The 22430-nt window shown below is 53.8% G+C and overlaps 1 non-coding gene across 1 annotated transcript; it reads right to left on the reverse strand.

The window, feature by feature from the left end:
- Nucleotides 1–16219: 16219 nt before the first annotated feature.
- LOC124803753 lies at nt 16220–16374 on the reverse strand. Its single transcript, XR_007017249.1, has one exon. It is a non-coding gene; the product is annotated as a 5.8S ribosomal RNA (ribosomal RNA).
- Between the last annotated feature and the right edge of the window lie 6056 nt (nt 16375–22430).

The raw sequence follows: 22430 nt of genomic DNA on the forward strand, positions 1-22430 counted from the left end.
ATCATTCAATCGGTAGTAGCGACGTGCGGTGTGTACAAAGGGCAGGGACGTAATCAACGCGAGCTTATGACTCGCGCTTACTGGGAATTCCTCGTTCATGGGGAACAATTGCAAGCCCCAATCCCTAGCACGAAGGAGGTTCAGCGGGTTACCCCGACCTTTCGGCCTAGGAAGACACGCTGATTCCTCCAGTGTAGCGCGCGTGCGGCCCAGAACATCTAAGGGCATCACAGACCTGTTATTGCTCAATCTCGTGCGGCTAGAAGCCGCCTGTCCCTCTAAGAAGAAAAGTAATCGCTGACAGCACGAAGGATGTCACGCGACTAGTTAGCAGGCTAGAGTCTCGTTCGTTATCGGAATTAACCAGACAAATCGCTCCACCAACTAAGAACGGCCATGCACCACCACCCACCGAATCAAGAAAGAGCTATCAATCTGTCAATCCTTCCGGTGTCCGGGCCAGGTGAGGTTTCCCGTGTTGAGTCAAATTAAGCCGCAGGCTCCACTCCTGGTGGTGCCCTTCCGTCAATTCCTTGAAGTTTCAGCTTTGCAACCATACTTCCCCGGCACCCAAAAGCTTTGGTTTCCCGGAGGCTGCCCGCCGAGTCATCGGAGGAACTGCGGCGGATCGCTGGCTGGCATCGTTTATGGTTAGAACTAGGGCGGTATCTGATCGCCTTCGAACCTCTAACTTTCGTTCTTGAGTAATGAAAAAATACTTGGCAAATGCTTTCGCTTCTGTTCGTCTTGCGACGATCCAAGAATTTCACCTCTAACGTCGCAATACGAATGCCCCCGCCTGTCCCTATTAATCATTACCTCGGGTTCCGAAAACCAACAAAATAGAACCGAGGTCCTATTCCATTATTCCATGCACACAGTATTCAGGCGGGCTTGCCTGCTTTAAGCACTCTAATTTGTTCAAAGTAAACGTGCCGGCCCACCGAGACACTCAATAAATAGCACCCTGGTAGGATTTCAACGGGGTCCGCCTCGGGACGCACGAGCACGCACGAGGCGGTCGCACGCCTTCGGCTCGCCCCACCGGCAGGACGTCCCACGATACATGCCAGTTAAACACCGACGGGCAGTGAACCAACAGCGTGGGACACAAATCCAACTACGAGCTTTTTAACCGCAACAACTTTAATATACGCTATTGGAGCTGGAATTACCGCGGCTGCTGGCACCAGACTTGCCCTCCAATAGATACTCGTTAAAGGATTTAAAGTGTACTCATTCCGATTACGGGGCCTCGGATGAGTCCCGTATCGTTATTTTTCGTCACTACCTCCCCGTGCCAGGAGTGGGTAATTTGCGCGTCTGCTGCCTTCCTTGGATGTGGTAGCCGTTTCTCAGGCTCCCTCTCCGGAATCGAACCCTGATTCCCCGTTACCCGTTACAACCATGGTAGGCGCAGAACCTACCATCGACAGTTGATAAGGCAGACATTTGAAAGATGCGTCGCCGGTACGAGGACCGTGCGATCAGCCTAAAGTTATTCAGAGTCACCAAGGCAAACGGACCGGACGAGCCGACCAACTGGTTTTGATCTAATAAAAGCTTCTCTTTCATCTCTGGTCGGGACTCTGTTTTTTTTTTAAAAAAAAAAAAAAAAAAAAAAAGAAAAAGATACTTTATTGATACAACAACAACTGTTATGAAACAATCAAATGAGAAGATGTTATGATACAAAATGTTCAATAACAAAACATTGTGTGCTACACACTAACCCACCACCTTATCTAATTAGTGGGTCTAGTTATTATACTAAGAACAAGCAGCTTCACCACATGATTTATGGCACTTACTATGGACAGGGTTAATCTAATTAAACTAATCTGGTTATTCTAAATCTAACTAACTACTCTGCAGCGTTACAGGTGTGCCAGTGTGAAATACAAACCTACTAACTGGCCTGCTCACTGAGCTAATCCCAGTGAGCATGCCCTTGGCACTGGGCTGGCCTACTACTTTTAAATCGCTGCAGTCCCTACCTATGTTAGTGGTGTTAGTTTTCTATATGTACGATGTTCTAGTAACTACTCCTTATATTATCTTTAGTGCATATGTCAAGTCCAGGAATGGTGCTCCTGCTCCCCTAATCCAGTAGCGCGGTGGATTCCGGCTGTAGGACAGCCGGCCAGTACCGCGCCTGGCGGAATCGCAGGTGCACCTGAGTCTTCATCGGGTTGGTTTTTGTTGTCTATCCGTGTTGATTACTAATATAATCCCTCAAGATCTTCTGAGATATTTCATTTGCCAAATTGCTGAGGACATTGAAAGTCTCGGCACGTCGCAGTAGGTTATATGTATCTCTGTTTGGCAGTTGATTCCTAAGTTCGAGCGCCAAATCGTCATACAACGTGCAGTCGTAGACGACATGTTCGGGTGTTCCATCCGGAGCACCACAGTCGCACGCTGGTGTTGCCCGTTTTCCAAATCGACATAAATATGTTGGATATGGCCCATGACCTGTCAGAAAGTGCAGCAAACCTCTGCTCGGCTCAAAGTGGTTCATTTGAAGCCTTTCTCTGATATTCGGAAGTAGTCGATATACCCTTCTTCCCGTTTCTTCAGTTTCCCATTGCTGTTGCCATAACTCTTCGCCCCTTCTCTTTATTGCGTATCGATCCCCAACTTGTACCCCCAAGATTTCCCTAGTCTTTTCTATCTTTCCTTTTGATACCCAATACCATGCCCCTTGTTCTCTAATCTTTATGTCTAAGGGACATAATCCTATTATTGTCAGTAAGGCCCCCCCGGGTGTTGTTCGGTATGCTCCGATTGATCGCAACAGCATGTTCCGCTGCACCCTTCTCACAGTCACAGCGGGCACCACCCTCGTGAGCCTGTGTGCCCAGACCCCGCTCGCATATCCTACTAAGGATGTTAGGATACTATTGTGGTAAAGTTTGATCAGGTTGGGAGGTAAGTGAAATCTTCTATGGCCTATACTAATTAGGCTGTTTAAAATTTCTAATGCTCGCTGCGTAATGTTTTCTATGTGTGTGTTGTAATTCCATTTCTCATCTATTGTGACTCCTAGATATCTAGCCTCTCGACGCCGAAGAACTGGAGTTCCCTCAATTCTAACGGTTGGATTTCTGACAAGACTGCCTTTTAGTAGTAGATATGTAGATTTATGTGGTGCAACTTTCATCTTTGCTTCTTGGCACCATTTCTGAAGTATTGTCATGGCTTGCTCTATTTTGGGTTCTAGTTCCTCTCGGCTACGGCCGCCTACCAACAGGAGGAGGTCGTCAGCGTAGGCTATGGCGTCTAGCACGTCCTCGCTTAGTTGTAATTTCTCTAGGAGGGGCTCTATGTTTATGTCCCAAAAGAGTGGCCCCAGAACTGATCCCTGGGGACACCCCTTCGTGACGGTTTTGCTTGTTCTTCCGCTAGGCGACGATAGCCATACCTCCCTGTCCATGCAATAGCTCCTCAGACAGCCATAGAGGGGCCCTGGGCACTCCTTCTCTCGCAAGCGAGAGAAGAGCGAAGGCCACCACAGGTTGTCGAAGGAGCCACTGATGTCCACCATGATGCCTACCACATACTTGTGCGGGCTTGAGCTGCAGACCTCAGCTGCCAGTGCAATTGCGTCAGACGCCGATCGCCCCGGTCTAAAGCCAAACTGCCTGTCGCTCATCCCGTGTAGTATCCTATGCGCTGCGAGTCTGTCAGCTAGTAGCTTCTCTAACAGTTTCCCTAGATTATCGAGGAGACAAATTGGCCTATAGGATTTGGGTTCTACGGGGTCCTTATCCTTTCCTTTTTTAATGATTATTACGTTGGCCCTTTTCCAGATTTTGGGGAAGCTTCCTGTTCTTAAACATTCGTTGTACAGTCCCGTGAGAGACGCCACCAGCTGGGGGGCGAGGAACTGCACCACTTCTGCGATTATGCCGTCTGGCCCCGGTGCTTTGCCCTTTTTTAGTGATTTAATTTGCGCAGCCACTTCTTCCTCTGAGAAAGGGTACACCATGGTGTTATTGGTGTATTCGTTTAGGTCCTCCCTGCGAATTTGTTTTTGGAGGTCGTCCTCCTCATTTGTATCGTCATCTGGCAGCAGTGTGCGCAGAAGAACTTCAGCGGTTTGCTGCCATGACTCTGTCATACTGTCTCCATCTCTGATCGTAGAGAGAACCGCAGGGGACCTGATTTTTTTCCCTAACCAGTTTATAGGGTATTCCCCAAGGATCTATGGCTAACTGGCTCAGAACATATCTCTCCCAACTTTTCATTCTAAATTGTTTTAATTCTTTTTGAAATTGTTCTTTTTCTTCCCTGTATTGCTGTAGCCAAAACTGTTTTTCTTGCCAGACGGCACTTCGCTGGTAGTACTTCCTCGCCCGTCTTACAGACTGACGCATGCGCTCAAGGTCGGCAGACCATGGTGATGGGGAAGCCACCACGGCTCTCCTCCTGGTTGGCACAGCGGCTTTGACCGCACTGACTATCGACCCTACCAGTTCTTCGGCGTATGTGTCTATGTCCAGGTCACCTTCTGGCAACGGCGGAATGTCACACTCCCGAGCCAGGCAGTCCCAATCGGTTTTATTATAATTTAACTGGATCTCCCATCCTAGGTCCCAGCGGCACCCTTCTTCTTTAAGGCAGAAGGTAATTAGGTTGTGATCACTTGTAGTGGCGTGTTCACTAACTTTCCAGCCTTCGATAATGCTGATGGCGTTAGCAGTTGCCAGGGTAACATCGATGTTTGTTCCCTGCCCTCCACCTCCACTGTAGGTGGGGGGATTGCCAGGTTTGTTTGCCACTACAAGCTGGGAGGCCATGATTAATTCTTCGGCCTTCTCGCCATTTGCATCCCTTGTGCCGCTGTACCACATAGGGGACTTAGCATTAATGTCTGCTGTAACAATAATTTTGCGCCTGCGTAGTGTCGTGATGATTCTTGCAAGATGGTCTAAGAAATCTTCAAAGTTTCCTCCGTACTGAAAGTACATATTCACAAGGTATATTAATCCTAGCGGTGTTTGTAATTCGACTACATTGCAATGACTATTTGAGAGTTGTGTTAATGCAGTAGCCCTTAGTGCCTTGTTTGTAACTATCACGACTGCCTTTGGCTCTTCTCCAGTAGTGATAATCTGCCAGGAGGCAGACATGAAAGAGATCTGCCCCGCCCTGGAGTATGGCTCCTGCAGACAGACTACATCCAGTCTCCTCTCCTCCACTACTTTCCGGAGCTCCTGCATAACCAGCCGACTATTATGGGTGTTTAATTGTCCTAGGATGATCTCGGATGTCATGGGAAGTAGGTGTGGAAGTAGCAATCAGGCCATGGTTTGTTATAATCTGAGGCAATTCGGCCGTTCGCAAGTACAGCTTGCACATAGATTTCCTGCATGTTGAAATCCTCACCTCTTCTCTCGAAAACCCTTCTGAGCAAGTCACGCAGAGCTCCGAAATCTGTGGGAAGATTCATTGACTTTAGCTGTATTCTATCCACAGCCTCCATTGTCGAGAAGGTGACCTTCCTGCCATATTTATGCCCTGTACGTACGACGTGCCTGAGTGCTGTAGTAAGGACAGCCGGCTGCTCCAGGCGTGAAAGTTGCATTGCTAGCTCCAGATTCGGATAGATCCTTCTAGGATCAGGATCTGGGGCTCTCGGAGATATTTCCATATTCATTGTACTTGTGATCGTACTATCTTGTACAATGGTTTGGAGAGATCCTTTCCGGAGCGGAACAATGCTATTGCTTTCTTTTGGCTGTAAATTGTCTTCTATTTCCTCCTCTGGCTCCGTCTGTATGCATAGGTCGATCATATTTGTCTGTTTTGAGTTTGTTTGGTCGGTATTGGTGAAAAAGCTTTCTGCCTCTGGGTTGAGCGTCGAGTTGATACTCAGAAAATCCAGAGTCTTGGGCTTTGTTAGAATGTCTGAGTTATTCGTTTCTTCTATTTCTGTTTCTGCTTCTGATTCAGTTTGGGTACTTGTATCAACCACGTTTATTTCCTTTTTCTTGGTTTCCTGGAGAGATTTTAGAAATTCCTTGAATTTCTCTGCTCTTTCAGCGTCCCTTCTCTTTTTACTGGGAGACTTTCTTTTATTGGTTGATCTGATTATTTTATTGTTATTAGCCATAATCCGTTCTAGAGATTAGGCGTTGCTCTAGTAATTTATAAGTTGGGCAGTTCCTTCCAGTAGTCCCACATGTCTTTTTGCCCCTTCGTATACACGGTATGCATACAGCGGGTTTCTTGCAATCTTTTCTCACATGATTTTCCTCCCCGCATTTGGAGCAGGCCGGCTTCCTCGTACAATATTTATGAATGTGGTCAATGTCCCCGCAATTATGGCATCGGGGTACGATTAGGTAATCTTTCACGTTTATAGCGTGAAAACCTATGTACACCCTGCCCATAGCTGTTAGTGTTCTCCATAGTCCCCCTGTAACTTCGGCAACATGGTGAACTACCTCCCTATCCCTAGGCCCTGTCTTAAATCTGAGTTTAAATTCTTTTAAAAAGGTTTCCATACTTATATTCGAGTTTTCCAGATTTTGTTGATACAGTGTCTCACAGAGGTCCTCGTCCGTCATTGACTTTGGGACATCGTACAGAATAACCAATGGGTTTCGCTTTCTAGGGGGTTCGCATTTTACTGACTTGCACAGTTTTTGATTTTCTAGAAGTTTATTTTTGTCTTCCTCCGAAGCTACATCTACTATGACTACGTTTTTAGTCACTTTAACTTTATTTATTCTGATCTTTTCTCTAACAGGATTAACTGTAGTGGCAAAAACTTCCTGCACCTTCTTTATGTCCTGGCCGGGTAATGGTCTTAGGAAAACTGCCGTATCTGGTCGTTTAGTGACTTTGCAATGGTCTCTCTAGTTGTTTGGGTCTTTGGCGCAGCTTGTGCTACGACACCAGCCCATGTCTTACCAGGTTGTTGTCTGAGTCGCTCGTTTTCCTTTTCTAATTCTTCGATTCTGCCTTCTAATTTCGCATTAGCTGTCGCCCATGCCGCTAACTCATTCTTAATTGCCTGCACTGCGGCCTGACTTATTTTCCCGTTCTTGATGTTTTGGTCTATAAGCTGTATGATCCTCATGTGTCTTTCAAGATTGCTTTCGTCAAAATTCCGATCCAAGCCTTCCTGTGGCGAGGGATCAGAGAGCATCGAAGCCCTTACGGGCGCACTTAAATCGCTTGTCTCTTCTGTGGCCATCATTATTGGACAAGCGAAAAAAGGGGTTGGAAGCCCGTCTCTTACCCCGGACCGGCTCCTCTGGCATGGGGGAGGACTAAGATGCAGCTCGCCCACCAACCTCGTCCTTAGGTCAAGGGCACCCCTGAGCCGCCGAGTTCAGTACACCGTTTCCAGTGTCCTGGTCCCCTTCAGTGGCCTCGTCATCGTCGATTTCTCCCAGCGTTTACCGGCAAGTGCACCCCGCACTCCGGAGAAGCGGATGCACTTCTCGTCCTTAGCCGTCTACTAGCCCGAGCTCCCACCTTGCAGGCCAAGGACCCGCTCCTACTCAGGTGGCGGGCCGGTCACCCAGTCGTTCGACGGTCTGGACCCAGCTAACCTGGCCCAGGCGATGTCACCACCCCCTGGGTTTGGCAGAACACGCTCCGGTTACCCAGGGGCGCGGCGAAGCGCACTTGCCGACTCGCGCCGAGGTCCCACGCCGACAAACGTGGTCGCCGGCATGCAGAGCACCAGCTGGTATTGTGCCCTGCGATAAAATAAGGAGGGACAGATGGATTGTCCCTCAGACACAGCTCCCCCTGTGCCACGCACCCTTCGCTTTCGCCTCGGGTTGGGGGAGTTTAACGTCCTACCTTGACGGGAGTTTAACGTCCTGCCTTGACACAACGACAACCCTCACCGTTCCACAGCCCGGAGATGTTATGAGAATGATGATGTGATGTTAATGATGGTATGGCCCGGGTCTTATGTTGTGGAGTTTGACATCATCGAGACGGTGCGGCACTCAAACCCGAGTTACGTTCCCCGGAGGGCCTCCACACGTACTGGGGGATCATGGCCGACCATGTCTCACCCACCGCTTTTGATAATTCACGGTGGGCCAGTGCGGTTCAGTGAGGATTGCACCCATTTAAGGGCTATCCGGACTCTGTTTGCATGTATTAGCTCTAGAATTGCCACAGTTATCCAAGTAACGTGGGTACGATCTAAGGAACCATAACTGATTTAATGAGCCATTCGCGGTTCCACCTTAATGCGGCTTGTACTGAGACATGCATGGCTTAATCTTTGAGAGAAGCATATGACTACTGGCAGGATCAACCAGGGAGCTGCGTCAACTAGAGCTGAGCAGCCGGCCGCCCGGGAATGTGTTCCGGGGGCCCGCGCGAAAACGCAAGCATCCGCTCAATTATTCTGCAAACAGGAGGAGGCTGAGCTCCCCTGCACAATACACCTCGAAACCCTCTCAGGTCACGGCGGCGCGCAGCGCCGTCCTAAGTACTTGGTCGGGTCCGAGAGAGGCGCAATCGCCCAGAGTTTGGCGAGTAGACGCTTTAGGTGCGACCACCCGTGCTCCCAACTGAGCTTGCCGCTGCCGACAGAGGCCCGGGAGCGTGCTGTCGTGGCATTGCCGGCGGGAGACAACACACGCCACCTACGGTGACCGGCAGCTCCAACGCCAGCGCCACCGAAGGACAAAAGCCCCATTTGGGTGCCGAAACGAACTCTCCCAGCACAGCGCACGCGCCAACACATCCGCACAGCTGCGATACAAACCACCAGCGAGAACCGCTGGGGCGACCGAGCAGCAGACTGCGTCGCGGCGCCGAGCGCCGGGCGGCGGCGCATCCACAACGCACACAGTCCTCAATCGGACCAGCACACTGCAGATGTCCACCGCGCTTCGCACCGGGCCCGCGAGGCCCTACTTTAGCCGCACGGCGCCGCGCGCAGGGTGCGCCGGCGTGCAGCTGCGACGCCTGCCGCGTCCGTCGGCCGGCGCGCCTGCCACTGGCCGCCCCCACCAACCGGCTGTAGCGCATGCGCCCACGCACCGCGCGGCCAGCACGCCGGGAGGCCCGCCCTCACCGGCCGGGGACGGTCCCACCCAGCCACCGCCGCGTATCGCTTCACACCCAGATGCTGTTCAGTTTCGTCGGCATGGTGGGTATCGCTGGAACAACCGGTTAGTACCTCAACCTATCGTCGTCATCACCGATTCACCCCTAGCGAGAACAACCGCACCACAACGGGTTACCAGTTGTTCATTTGCGTAACTTCACCAGAAAACGTAAACGTCCATCGCCATTTGCAACTTCAACGATTATTGCATGCCTGTGTCAGGTGTCACACCACACTACGTCTGCCCACATACACGCAACAAAATGTGCACGCCAGAGAACACGTGGAAGGTGGCCCCCGTACGTATGCGATGTCCATTGCTCGAACGACTGTCAACCGGCCTCTGTAGCATGTCGCAGATATGGAACACGGTGCACCATGCTATCACGGTGTGTGAGGAGAGACGACTAGGTCCGAATACACGCGCCACTACATCAACAGACAGCTCATGCTGATCGCCATTCATGGCGTCCGTTCCTCCCACACGTCTATATGGCGTACCACACTGCAATCCAGCTCTCATAGGGAGACGACTTGTAGCTGCGTGCACAATATTTGCACTGTATGGTCCGCCGTTGTTGGGCGCAGGCGTTGTACGGTCACACATGTGCCACGATGTATCATTCAGTACATAAGGACGAATGTGCAGTACAGATTGTGGTTTACGCGTACGACATCAGCGGACAGTTGACACAGGCCGCACCACAACGTAGCCTGAGTACGTCGCATGCGAAGGGCATTGAACATGCAAACTTCTCACCAACTCCCCCTGCGGGTTCGGGGGTAAGAATAGGCCCGCGGTATTCCTGCCTGTCGTAAGAGGCGACTAAAAGGAGTCTCAAACGTTTCGGCCTTCTGTGATGGTCCCCTCTTGGGTTTGACCTCCTTTTTTCCTCCAAATTTCCGTCGTCAGTGCGTGCCATTTGGGGAAGGAAACCTTACGTGGTGTTTTTGTATTGGTCCGTCATGCTCCACCATCTTGCATGTTACCTATTGTCGTGTGGGGGGGACTACGCCCACCATCTTCTGGGTGGTCTCCTTCTCGCCTTGTGCGCACTCTTCTTCTTAGCGCCTACGACAACTGTGGACCCTTTAAACACCTAAAATCCAGCATGGTAGCCAGTCCGTTGTGGTGGGGTCGTCATGTACCCTCTTGGTGGTAGCCCCCTGACCACGCAGGGATCGCACTACAGATGCCTGAGCTGTTTCCTCCCCATGCATGCCAAGGAGTATGTGCCCATCTTGTCTGGGGCACGGGGACTCCGGGCAACGGGATATCGGCCAGGTACCCGTTGCTTTGGCTGGGTGGCGCCCTTGGGGAGAGCCCTCGTTCGGAGTAGGTGGCATCTGGGCGGATGTGGCGCAATGAAGCGCAATAAATCACATCAAGCTGGTGGTCGCACGGCCACCAGCGTCTCTAAGCGAGGTAGAGTCGACTTCGATGCTGCGCAGTATGACCCTCAGACGTTCCCCTCGTTGGCTGCGCCATGGGAGGGACGCCGATCTAGTGCCAAGCGGGAGCCTTACGTACCGCAATACCTTGTTTGCAGCAGGACTGATGGTGACTCCTTTCTTCCGACGAAGCCTATGTTTTTTGTGGAACACCTGGAGGATAAGTTTGGGGAAGTGGCAGGGTTGTCAAAAATGAGGAATGGGTCCATCCTCCTCAAGACGTCCTCCCCACCCAGTCACGAGCGTTGCTCTTGTGTGATAAGCTGGGTGACGTCCCTGTTACCGTCACTCCCCACAGTAGCTTAAATATGGTCCAGGGGATTATTTACCATCGTGACCTCTTGTTGCAATCCGATGACGAGCTGAGAGCCGACTTGGAACGACGTGGTGTGCATTTTGTCCGTCGTGTCCATCGAGGACCCAAGACAAACAGGGTGGCCACCGGTGCCTTTATCTTGGCCTTTGAGGGTGATGTCTTGCCCGAGAAGGTCAAGGTGATGGTTTACCGTTGCGACGTCAAGCCATACGTGCCTCCCCCGATGCGGTGCTTCCAGTGCTGGAAGTTTGGGCATATGTCCTCCCGTTGCCCATCCAGCGCTACATGTCGAGATTGCGGACGCCCCTCTCATCCTGATTCTCCATGTGCACCTCCGCCTGTATGTGTTAACTGTGGGGAGCACCACTCTCCATGCTCGCCGGATTGCCCCGTTCTTCATAAGGAGCGGAAGATCATGGAATTTAAGACCCTGGACCGGCTTACTTATCGAGAGGCTAAACAGAAATATGAAAGGTTGTATCCTGCTTACCTTCGAACATCTTATGCTGCAGCCACGTTATCGTCGCCCACACGAGCGACGGTTGTCGCTTCATCTGTGCCGCCTTCAGTGGGCCCTCGGGGCCATGTATCTCTGTCTGCCCCCCTCGTGCCTGGGGGCAAGCCTTCCTCTCTTGCCCCCTTAGCAGTTGGGGGCAAACCCTCTTCTGTCGCTCCCCCCAAGCTTACTTCAGGAGTGACATCTGCTCCACAACCGGGAGGCTCGATTCCTCCCCCTCCTTCTCCGGCGGCGTTGCCTCCGCCGGTTCCTCTCTCGCGGAAGGGGTCCCTCGGGGCTCTCCCTTCCTCCGTTTCTTCTCCTTCCCAGCCAGATGTCAGCCAGTGGCTGAAGGTTCCGCCACCTGCTGGTCGTAGGGCTTCTGCGTCGTCGTCGGCCTCCGACGCTCCTTCAGAGAAGCTCTCCCAGCCCTCTCACCCTAAGGGCAGACGCGAGAAGAAGGAACGGAATGTGTCCAAGAAGAAGGACGTTCCGGCGGTTTCAGCACCGCCTGCTGTACATAGTCCTGGCTCCGGGGATGAGGTGGAGATCCTCGCCTCTGCCGCGGATCTCGCCCTCACGGAACCCTTGGGGGCCTCTCCTATGGACTCAGCTGACTCTCCCCCAGTGGCGGCGGTTGGCTCTGAAGCGCTGTCTGCCTCTTAGTCGCATTCACGCCGTCCCAGTCCCTTCCTGCTTCCATTCTCGAATGAAACTGCGGCGGTTATTTCCGCCACCTGCCAGAGCTCCGGATGCTTCTGAGTGATTCCCCTGTTCTCTGCATTGCTCTGCAGGAAACTTGGTTTCCTGCACTGCGGACCCCCGCCCTTCGCGGTTATCGGGGATACTATAAGAACCGTGCTGCCTGTCAACGAGCGTCAGGTGGGGTTTGCCTCTTTGTTCACCACTCTGTCTGTAGCTCGCCAGTACACCTTCAGACGCCTTTAGAGGCAGTTGCTGCCAGGGTTGAGCTCTCGCCGGCTATTACTGTATGCTCTGTTTACATTCCTCCGGATGGGGAGCTCCCCCGCCATGTCTTGGCTGCGCTGCTGGCTCAACTCCCGCCACCATTGCTGCTTCTGGGCGATTTCAATGCCCACAATCCTCTATGGGGTGGGACTGTCTCCGATGATCGCGGTCGGGCCGTGGAGCATGTGTTGGCTCAGCTCGACCTTAGCCTCTTGAACACCGGTGCTCCCACACATTTCAGTGTGGCCCATGGCTCGTTCTCGGCCATCGATCTCTCTATTTGCAGCCCTGGACTTGTCCCATCCCTCCACTGGAGGGTGCATCCTGACCTGTGTGGCAGTGACCATTTTCCCATCTATTTGTCGCTGCCACAGTGTCATTCTTCTGGGCGCTTGCCCCGCTGGGCTCTCCACAGGGCTGACTGGCCGGCTTTTACTTCCGCTGTAACCATTGCGTCTCCCCCACAGGGTGACATTGACGAGGTGGTCCGTGTTTTCACCACGTCCATCAATTCGGCGGCCGAGGCTGCAATCCCCCGTTCCTCTGGCCTCCCTCGGCGGAAGGCTGTCCCCTGGTGGTCGCCGGAGATTGCTGAGGCTATTCGCGACCGTAGGCGGGCTCTCCAGCGTCATAGGCGGCACCCGTCTCTGGAGACCCTCATCGCCTTTAAGAGGCTCCGTGCCTTCGCCCGTCGTCTTATTGCACGGCGTAAGCAGGAGTGCTGGGAGAGGTACGTCTCCTCCCTGGGCTCCCGTGTCTCGTCCTCGCACGTGTGGTCCCGGATCCGGCGGATTTATGGCTCCCAGACCCCTATGGGTGTCCCTGGGCTCTTCTTGGACGGCGCTGTCTGCACGGACGCTGCCGCCATTGCTGAACGGCTAGCCGCGCACTTTGCTCAGAGCTCTGCGACTGCCTCCTATCCCCCCGCCTTTCGCTCTCTAAAGGAGCGAGCCGAGCGGACGCCGTTCTCATTCCACACGCGTCGTTCTGAAACATACAATGCTCCTTTCAGCGAGAGGGAATTCCTCGCCGCCCTCGCCGATTGCCCTGATACAGCACCAGGCCCAGACAGCATCCACGCGCAGATGCTGAAGCATCTCTCCAGGGACTGCCAGAGACACATTCTCGCGATATTTAATCGCATTTGGAGCGAAGGCGTGTTCCCGTCGCAATGGCGGGAGGGCGTTATTGTCCCCATCTTGAAACCCGGTGCGGACCCACTGGCGGTGGACAGCTATCGTCCCATTACCCTCACCAACGTTTTGTGCAAATTGCTCGAACGTATGGTGGGGCGGCGTTTGTGTTGGGTCCTTGAGTCGCGCGGTCTCCTCGCTCCATCCCAGGGTGGCTTCCGTCGGGGCCGGTCTGCAGTGGACAATTTGGTGCGGCTCGAATCTGCTGTCCGTACGGCTTTTGCCCGACGTCAGCAGCTTGTTGCTGTATTTTTCGATCTGCAGAAGGCGTATGACACCACATGGAGGCATCACATCCTCGCCACGTTGCATGGGTGGGGTCTTCGTGGTCGGCTCCCGGCTTTCCTTCAAACCTTTTTATTGCGCCGCTCTTTCCGGGTGCAAGTCGGTGCCACCTCTAGTTCCTCTTATATACAGGAAAATGGGGTCTCACAGGGCTCGGTGTTGAGCGTCTCCTTCTTTTTAGTGGCCATTAATGGTCTGGCAGCAGCAGTGGGGTCGTCGGTGTCTCCTTCCTTGTATGCCGACGACTTCTGCATCTCTTATAGCTCCACGACTACGGGAGTCGCCGAACGCAGGCTGCAAGTCGCCGTTCGCAAGGCAGCATCTTGGGCACTGACTCATGGCTTTCAGTTCTCTGCTGCCAAGACTCGAGTAATGCACTTCTGCAGGCGTCGGATGGTCCACCCTCATCCTGCACTTTACCTCGACGGCCACCTGCTTGAAGTGGTGGACACTTGCCGCTTCTTGGGACTCGTGTTTGATGCCCGGCTCACATGGGTTCCTCATGTTACTCAGCTGAAGCAAAAATGCTGGCGGCACCTCAACGCCCTCCGCTGCCTTAGCCACACGTCTTGGGGTGCAGATCGCTGCACGCTGCTGCGGTTGTACAGAGCCCTTGTGCAGTCCCGGCTTGATTATGGGAGCCTGGCCTATGGGTCTGCGTCCCCCTCAGTGTTAAAGTTGTTAGACCCCATACACCACTGTGGGGTTAGGCTTGCCACTGGCGCTTTTCGCACCAGCCCCGTGGATAGTCTACTGGTGGAGGCCGGGGTTCCCCCACTGCGGATTCGCCGCCATCGTCTGCTTGTCGACTATGCTGTCCACGTTCATTGCTCGCCAGATCATCCCAATCGTCGCCTGCTTTTCCCTGCTATGGTCCTCCATCTGCCCGAACGGCGCCCTAGGTCTGGGCTTTCCATAGCTGTCCGTGTCCAGTCCCTGCTGTCAGAACTGGGGTCATTCCCTCTTCTGCCTCCCTTCCGGGTCCGTACACCTACGCCTCCCTGGTGTTTGTCCCGGCCGTCCGTCCGTCTGGACTTGGCACAGGGACCCAAGGACTCGGTTCCACCTGTGGCCCTCCGTCGTCGTTTTCTTGCGCTCCTCGAATCATTTCCGGGCTGTGAGCCTGTCTACATGGATGGTTCCCTGGTTGATGGTCGCACTGCCTACGCTTTTGCTCACGCTGCCCATGTTGAGCAACGCTCCTTGCCGGCTGGCAGCAGTATTTTTACTGCAGAGCTGGTGGCCATCTTGCGAGCTCTTGAGCATATGCGTTCCTGCTCAGATGCGTCTGTCGTCATCTGCAGTGACTCCCTGAGCAGCCTTCAGGCCATCGACCGCTGCTTTCCCTGCTCTCCTCTGGTGTCCTCCATTCAGGAGACTGTTTCCGCCATTGCCCGTTCTGGTCGTTCGGTGGTCTTGGTTTGGACGCCAGGTCATGTTGGCATCCCGGGGAACGAACGTGTTGACAGGCTGGCCAAAGGGGCGATCGACGCCCCAGCTTTGGAGATCGGCCTCACAGCTCGCGACCTGCAGCTGGTGTTGCGCCGTAAGGTGCTTGGGGTGTGGGCTGATGCGTGGCGTGGCCTGACATCCCCGAATAAGCTGCGGGCTGTTAAGGAGACGACCGCTGTGTGGCGTTCCTCCCTGCGGGCTTCTCGCAGGGACTCGGTAGTCTTGTGTCGGCTGCGCATCGGCCATACATACCTGACGCACGGCCATCTGTTGCGTCAGGAGGATCCCCCCTTGTGTCGGTGTGGGTCCCCGCTGATGGTCGGCCACATTTTGCTGGAGTGTCCTCGACTGCGCACACTCCGGCGATCTTTTAATCTCCCGGGCACTTTGGCTTTGGTTTTATCTGACGATGCCTCCATGGCTGATGACGTTTTAAATTTTATCCGTGGTAGTCCGTTTTATGGTTCGATTTAGGGAGGTCCTACACCTTTCCCTTTCTGTGTCTTTTGTCCTTGTGTCTGTTGCTGTTCTGGTGTGCCGTGAGATGGTTGACTCTTTCCCTTTTTTGTTGTCGTGGTCAGTCAACCAGTCTCCGGCCATCTTCTTTTCTTCTATTTCTTTCTGTCTGGTGTTTGTCCGTCCTCTTCTTTTCTGTAGTGTTCGTTGCCTAATTTGTGTTCTTTAGCACCTTGGGGTGGGGGGCAGTCTCCTTCCCCTTGGGGTTTTATCTGCTCTGCGACCTTGTCTCGCTTGTTTTTGGAATGGGGGACTGATGACCTTAGCTGTTTAGTCCCCCTTAAACATCCCAACAACCACCACCACCGAGAAAGTACCGGTATGCGAACCGCCAGGCGACGGGCGCGCATCGCACGTTTAAGGAGACGCTGCCGGCCCCACAGGCGGCCGCGACACTCCCAGGTCTGCGAAGCGGGGCAAACGCCGCGCGCTTCAGTATACGTAGCCGACCCTCAGCCAGACGTGGCCCGGGAACGGAATCCATGGACCGCAATGTGCGTTCGAAACGTCGATGTTCATGTGTCCTGCAGTTCACATGTCGACGCGCAATTTGCTGCGTTCTTCATCGACCCACGAGCCGAGTGATTCACCGTCCTGGGTGATCTTTTCATAGTTTCCACTGTCTCTTTCAAGACAGTCGCATAGGCGGGACTGAGGCGTGTGGCGGCCCCTGTTCCAGAGTTCTGTGTCCAACGGCCTCACGGCCGATGGGCGTCGTACGGCTCCACACCGGAGCGGACAGGCACTCGGGCGAATGTCATTCAAAACCGGCGCCAGGCGCCAGGTACCGCAGGCCAGCCGCTCCAGCGCTTCAGCGCTCGTACCACACAACATTGCCGTTAGTTTTGAGAAGCACGCGTGGTTCCGCACGCGGCGCACGGCTACTGCGAGCCGTACAGGTAGCGTGTTGCGCGACACGACACGCACATCGACAGACATGCAGTCTAGTCGGTAATGATCCTTCCGAAGGTTCACCTACGGAAACCTTGTTACGACTTTTACTTCCTCTAAATGATTAAGTTTGGTCATCTTTCCGGTAGCATCGGCAACGACAGAGTCAATGCCGCGTACCAGTCCGAAGACCTCACTAAATCATTCAATCGGTAGTAGCGACGGGCGGTGTGTACAAAGGGCAGGGACGTAATCAACGCGAGCTTATGACTCGCGCTTACTGGGAGTTCCTCGTTCATGGGGAACAATTGCAAGCCCCAATCCCTAGCACGAAGGAGGTTCAGCGGGTTACCCCGACCTTTCGGCCTAGGAAGACACGCTGATTCCTTCAGTGTAGCGCGCGTGCGGCCCAGAACATCTAAGGGCATCACAGACCTGTTACTGCTCAATCTCGTGCGGCTAGAAGCCGCCTGTCCCTCTAAGAAGAAAAGTAATCGCTGACAGCACGAAGGATGTCACGCGACTAGTTAGCAGGCTAGAGTCTCGTTCGTTATCGGAATTAACCAGACAAATCGCTCCACCAACTAAGAACGGCCATGCACCACCACCCACCGAATCAAGAAAGAGCTATCAATCTGTCAATCCTTCCGGTGTCCGGGCCTGGTGAGGTTTCCCGTGTTGAGTCAAATTAAGCCGCAGGCTCCACTCCTGGTGGTGCCCTTCCGTCAATTCCTTTAAGTTTCAGCTTTGCAACCATACTTCCCCCGGAACCCAAAAGCTTTGGTTTCCCGGAGGCTGCCCGCCGAGTCATCGGAGGAACTGCGGCGGATCGCTGGCTGGCATCGTTTATGGTTAGAACTAGGGCGGTATCTGATCGCCTTCGAACCTCTAACTTTCGTTCTTGATTAATGAAAACATACTTGGCAAATGCTTTCGCTTCTGTTCGTCTTGCGACGATCCAAGAATTTCACCTCTAACGTCGCAATACGAATGCCCCCGCCTGTCCCTATTAATCATTACCTCGGGTTCCGAAAACCAACAAAACCCCCCTGCGGGTTTGGGGGTTAGAATAGGCCCGCGGTATTCCTGCCTGTCGTATGAGGCGACTAAAAGGAGTCTCAAACGTTTCGGCCTTATGTGATGGTCCCCTCTTGGGTTTGACCTCCATCTATCTAAATTATTCCGAAGAGCGAGCCAATTGGGGAAGGGCACCTTACATGGTGCACTGTATCCTTCGTGCAATTAGACCTATAGCCGTCTTTCTCGTCGTTGCCGTGGTGTCCCGCTCGTTTTCGATCTCTTGGGCGATTACCACGCTGCCCTCTGCAGTGTTTCTTTTAACTGTGAAGACGACCTTGGCCATTTTTGCACCTAAGATCCAGCACGGTAGCCAGTCCGTTGTGGTGGGGTCGCCATGTACCCTCTTGGTTGTAGTCCCCTGACAACACAGGGATCGCTCTACTGATGCCTGCGCCGTTCACTCCCCACGTATGCCAAGGAGTAGATGCCCATCTCCGTGGGGCATCAGGACTCCCAGCAATGGCCATCCTGCCAGGTGGCCTTTGCTGTGGCTGGGTGGCGCCCGTGGGGAGGGCCCTTGGTCGGAGTAGGTGGCATCAGGGCGGATGACCCGCAATGAAGCGTGGTATATCATCTGTCGCTGGCGGCCAGCCGTCAGCAGTCTCTAAGCGTTCGAGAGCCCATTTTAAAGGTAACGTTTATGACCCCAAATCGTTCCCCTCCCTCGCCACACCATGGGAGGAACGACAGGCATTGCGTGACACTGAGACGTATTCGCCCAGATATCTTGTCTGTACCAGAGCTGATGGGGAATCCTTTATATCCGTGAAGCCTCAGTTCTTTGTAGAGCATTTAGAGGACAAGTTTGGGGAGGTGGAGGGCTTGTCCAAGATGCGGTCCGGATCGGTGTTGATAAAAACGGCATCCTCCGCCCAGTCGCGGGCCTTGCTCGCTTGTACTAAGCTGGGAGATGTCTCCGTCACTATCACGCCCCATAAAAGTCTGAACATGGTCCAGGGCATTATCTTTCACAGGGATCTGCTTTTACAGTCCGACGACGAGCTGCGCGCCAACTTGGAGCGCCGAGGTGTCCATTTCGTCCGCCGCGTCCACCGGGGTCCGAGGGATCGTCAAGTTGCCACCGGTGCCTTCATCTTGGCCTTCGAGGGTGACACGTTACCTGAGAAGGTCAAGTGATGGTGTACCGATGTGATGTCAAGCCGTATATCCCTCCCCCGATGCGGTGCTTCAAGTGTTGGAAGTTCGGCCACATGTCTTCACGCTGTGCTTCCGACCTCGTCTGTCGCGATTGCGGTCGACCTTCCCATCCTGATCATCCCTGTGCGCCGCCTCCAATCTGTGTGAACTGTGGTGCGCACCATCCGCCTTGCTCGCCAGACTGTCCGATCCTGCAGAAGGAGCGGAAGATCATGGAAATAAAGACTATCGACCGCCTGACGTACACTGAGGCGAAGCGGAAATATGACCCCCCTGCGGGTTCGGGGGTTAGAATAGGCCCGCGGTATTCCTGCCTGTCGTAAGAGGCGACTAAAAGGAGTCTCCAACGTTTCGGCCTTATGTGATGGTCCCCTCTCGGGTTTGACCTCCATCTATCCAAATTATTCCGAAGAGCGTGCCAATTGGGGAAGGGCACCTTACATGGTGCACTGTATCCTTCGTGCAATTAGACCTATTGCCGTCTTTCTCGTCGTTGCGATGGTGTCCCGCTCGTTTTCGATCTCATGGGCGATTACCACGCTGCACTCTGCAGTGTTTCTTTTAACTGTGACGCCGACCTTGGCCATTTTTGCACCTAAGATCCAGCACGGTAGCCAGTCCGTTGTGGTGGGGTCGCCATGTACCCTCTTGGTTGTAGCCCCCTGACAACACAGGGATCGCTCTACTGATGCCTGCGCCGTTCACTCCCCACGTATGCCAAGGAGTAGATGCCCATCTCCCTGGGGCATCGGGACTCCCGGCAATGGCCATCCTGCCAGGTGGCCTTTGCTGTGGCTGGGTGGCGCCCGTGGGGAGGGCCCTTGGTCGGAGTAGGTGGCATCAGGGCGGATGACCCGCAATGAAGCGTGGTACATCATCTCTTGCTGGCGGCCAGCCATCAGCAGTCTCTAAGCGTTCCAAGGCTCTGTTCAAGGCTAATGTGTATGACCCCAAATCGTTCCCCTCCCTGGCCACACCATGGGAGGAACGAAGGGCTATGAATGAGAGCGAAAGATACTCGCCCCGGTATCTCGTCTGTACCAGAGCTGACGGGGAATCTTTTATGTCCGTGAAGCCTCAGTTCTTTGTAGAGCATTTAGAGGACAAGTTTGGGGAGGTGGAGGGCTTGTCTAAAATGCGCTCTGGATCAGTACTGATACAAACGGCATCCTCCGCCCAGTCCCGCAGGTTACTTGCTTGTGACAAGTTGGGGGATGTTAACGTTTCTATTACGCCACATAAGAGTTTAAATATGGTCCAGGGTGTTATTTTCCATAGGGATCTCCTTTTGCTGTCTGATGACGAGCTGCGCGCCAACTTAGAACGTAGAGGTGTTCATTTCGTCCGGCGCGTTCATCGGGGTCCGAGGGACAATCAGGTTGCTACCGGTGCCTTCATCTTGGCCTTCGAGGGTGATACGTTACCGGAAAAGGTCAAGGTGATGGTCTACCGATGTGACGTCAAGCCCTATATCCCTCCCCCGATGCGGTGCTTCAAGTGCTAGAAGTTCGGCCATATGTCTTCCCGCTGCACTTCCAGCCTCACATGTCGAGATTGCGGACGCCCGTCTCATCCCGATACTCCATGTGCCCCGCCTCCCATCTGCGTCAACTGCGGGGAGCACCATTCACCTTGCTCGCCTGACTGCACAGTCTTTCAGAAAGAGCGCAAAATCATGGAATATAAGACCCTGGACCGGCTGACCTATACTGAGGCCAAACGGAAATATGACTGACTCCATCCTGTGAGAATGACATCTTCGTATGCAGCTGCTACAACAACTGTGCTAGCTCCATCCGTTGCGAGACTTCCAGCCAGCTCGATAAGCAGTACGACTCCTTCTGCCCCCTTGCCCGTGGGGGGCTCTCCCCAACCGGTTGCTCCTGCACCACCTACCTCAGGAGCAACCTCCTCCCACCCGTCGGGGACGTCCGTCCCCGCTTCTCAGCCGGAGAAGCGCCAAACTTCTTCGGCTACTCTCGCCCGTAAGAGTTCCCTTGGGACGCTCCCTTCCCAGGGTTCCCCCAGCGGGAAGGATGACGGCCACCAGTGGCATAAGTCCTCACCAGCAGCCGGGCGTAGGGCTTCACGATCCTCCTCTGTCCCGGAGACTGAATCGGTGAAGCCTTCCCAGCCGGTGAAACCCAAGGTTCAGCGAGAGAAGTCCAAGAGAAAGACCTCTAAGGCTAAAGAACTTGCGGTGGCACCAACCCCACCGCACCTTTCGCGCTCTGCGTCTGAGGATGAAGTCGAGATTCTAGCGTCCGCTGAGGACCTTGATCTCGCTGGTCCCTCAGACGCCATGGATGCCTCTCGTCCGGGTACTGAATCGGTGGCAGTGAGTGAACAAGCGGCGTAAATTGCCTTCCCAGTCCTTTCACGCCTTTCTCAGCCATGGACAATACCATCCTCCAGTGGAACTGCGGCGGTTTTTTCCAGCATTTAGCTGAGCTCCGCCAACTTCTCAGCCTTCGCCCTTTCTTCTGCATTGCTCTCCAGGAAACTTGCCCCCAGGGGCTCAGCATTCGTTTGCTGGGTACGGGCTTGGCGACCCCGGGGTTCCTGAGCTGGGGACTGGTAAGCGCCGCCAGTCCCCTGTCACCGTAACCTCTAAGCATACTTCAACGACCACCGTGCGGCGCGGCGGTGGAATGTTGTGTGTCTCAGGGAATGGGGATCTTGGCTTGACCGCCCGGATCGCGAGGATGGAATAAACCTCTATAAAAAACCCCTCAATCTCAAGGTGTGCTGCGCGCTGATGAGATGCATGGCTGTTGAGGTGGAACAGTCGGTAGCGGGCAACCTCTGGGGAACCTGCCGCACCTCAGTTGTATAAGGCTTACCTAGGCACGCGGGGCTCTGTCTAGGTGGACTTCTAGTTCCCTAGCTGCTCGTGGGACCGGGATGGATCCTTCGAAATTCTCTTTTCCTCCTCCCAGCGGAAAGGGTGGGCCGCTGGAAGGTTCTAACACCCAGTCTCTTAAGAGGGCCCGTGCAGTCAGTCCCCCTGACTCCGGCGCTTCTTTAAAAAGTCCAGTCTTAGGTAACAGAATGCATTCTGGTAATCCGAATGTGTTTCTCATTGTGAAACGGAAGGAGGGTAGTTTCGAGAAGGTTTCGCCCTTCTATATACAAAAGGGATTGGAGGGAATCTGTGGCTCCTTAAAATCGGTGAAGCGCTTACGTAATGGGACCTTGCTAGTGGAAACTTCCACTTCCCAGCAAGCAACTAACCTCCAATCTGCTAAATGCCTTGGAGAGTATGCCATAGACACCGAACTGCACAGCACCTTGAACTATAGCAAAGGTGTTGTGACATGCCGGGATCTAGCTGATATTCCCAAGGAAGAACTGCAACGTGAGTGGGCTCCGGAAGGTATCGTTGATGTCCACCACATCATGAAGAGGGTTGATGGCACTCTTGTCAAATCCGACTCCTTTATTGTGACCTTCAGTAGCACAACACTTCCTGAACATGTTAAAGCTGGCTTCCTTCGCCTTAGTGTGAGGCCTTATTTCCCGGCCCCA

Source organism: Schistocerca piceifrons, chromosome 6, assembly GCF_021461385.2.
Source record: "Schistocerca piceifrons isolate TAMUIC-IGC-003096 chromosome 6, iqSchPice1.1, whole genome shotgun sequence".
In the NCBI taxonomy this organism is placed as follows: Eukaryota; Metazoa; Arthropoda; class Insecta; order Orthoptera; family Acrididae; genus Schistocerca; species Schistocerca piceifrons.